At 37.8% G+C, this 1,543-nt stretch overlaps 1 non-coding gene across 1 annotated transcript; it reads left to right on the top strand.

Annotated features, from left to right (window-relative positions):
• The first annotated feature begins 556 nt into the window (after positions 1-556).
• On the top strand, positions 557-663 carry LOC128281021 (small nucleolar RNA R71). The gene has a single exon (XR_008271238.1). It is a non-coding gene; the product is annotated as a small nucleolar RNA R71 (small nucleolar RNA).
• Positions 664-1,543: the final 880 nt, after the last annotated feature.

Raw genomic sequence — 1,543 nt, 5'->3', positions numbered from 1 at the left:
TTCTTGGGGGAAACTAGGCGGCTAGGTTGGTCTAGGTTGGGCGTAAGTGTTGCTGGTTCCAGCCCCTTGGTTACTCTAGGAAAAATTAGGGTGATTTCGCCACAATGCATTATAGAAATTGGATTGCAGTCCTTGCCATCCTCGATTTTGGTTCTGGTTACCAATGTAATACACGAATTTTAGGTTCAATGGACATTCTTCGAACAAATGTCCTTCCCCATAATAAACACAGGCTACATTTTCAAATTGATTTGGTGGCTGTGCTGCAAAACTATTACACCCATTAGTGGTAAAATTTTTAAGCATTGAAGATATTGAGGATACTTGAGATGCAAGTGAAGTGAGAGCGTTTACTTCATGTATTCCAACAACTCGTCTTCCTGACGCTGCTCGATTGGTTGGCCATTGGTAATTGTTACTGGCAATCCTCTCAACGATTTCATAAGCCTCATTATAAGACTTAGAAAGGAGAGCACCGTCAGTAAAAACGTCCACTACCATCCTCGTGTGAGCATTGAGACCATTATAAAATGTCTCAAGTTGGATACAATATGGGATTTCGTGATGAGGACACTTCTATAATAATTCTTTATACCTTACCTATGCCTCATACAAGGACTCATCATCCATTTGTTGGAAAGTAGTGATCTCGTTCCTCAACTTAGCATTCTTGCTAGGCGGGAAATACTTCATAAGGAATCTTTTTACTAACTCTTGTCATGTGGAAATTGAGTTTGGTAGCAATGAGTTCAACTAGGCTCGAGCTCTGTCCCTTAGCGAATACGGGAACAACTTCAATAGTAATGCATCTTCGGGTACTACGGCTAACTTGAAAAAATTGTTCGCCTCCATAAATAGTCTTAAATGTAGGTGAGGATCTTCGGTAGGCATTCCACTGAATTGGCCCACTGTCTGAAGCATCTGGAACATGACTGGCTTCAGCTCAAACTGTTTTGCCTCAATTTCAGGTCTCCTAATACCCGGATTAAGATCATGAAATACTGGTACAGCATAATGTCTTAAATCTCTATCCCTATCATCAGTAATAAGGATAGGATTTTGAGAAAGGTTTGCTCCGTTTCCTTGATTCGGATTTTCAAAGTTCATCTCTTCAGTCCTTCTCTGACTTGCTTGTCTTATTCGCTGTCGAAAAGTTTGTTCAATCTTAGGGTCTACAGGGAGTAAATCGATGATTCGGTCAATACTCATAAACACCTAAAATAATCATAAAAAAATTAATTAAGTTAAAATTTAAACAGAAAATTAAACCAAAATGCAAAACTAACAAATTCACAAATAATGACTTTAAAACACAGTCCCCAGCAACGGCTCCAAAAACTTGGAACGATGGAAATGTGCAAGTGTACACAATCACAACAAGTAATAAAGTAACAAGTAAATGTCGAGTTATCATACCCACAGGGACTGTGAAAAGAATTATTTATGAATGTTGTTTGAAACACTTTGGTGAAGAAAAATATTTTGTTTGAAGAGGGTGATTAAAAACTAAGATTTTAAACTAAGTAAACTAAATAAATCAATC

The sequence above is a fragment of the Gossypium arboreum genome, chromosome 9 (assembly GCF_025698485.1).
Source record: "Gossypium arboreum isolate Shixiya-1 chromosome 9, ASM2569848v2, whole genome shotgun sequence".
Classification (NCBI taxonomy): domain Eukaryota; kingdom Viridiplantae; phylum Streptophyta; class Magnoliopsida; order Malvales; family Malvaceae; genus Gossypium; species Gossypium arboreum.
Note: the sequence above shows the minus strand (reverse complement) of the source record. Positions and strands in the feature narration are given on the sequence as shown.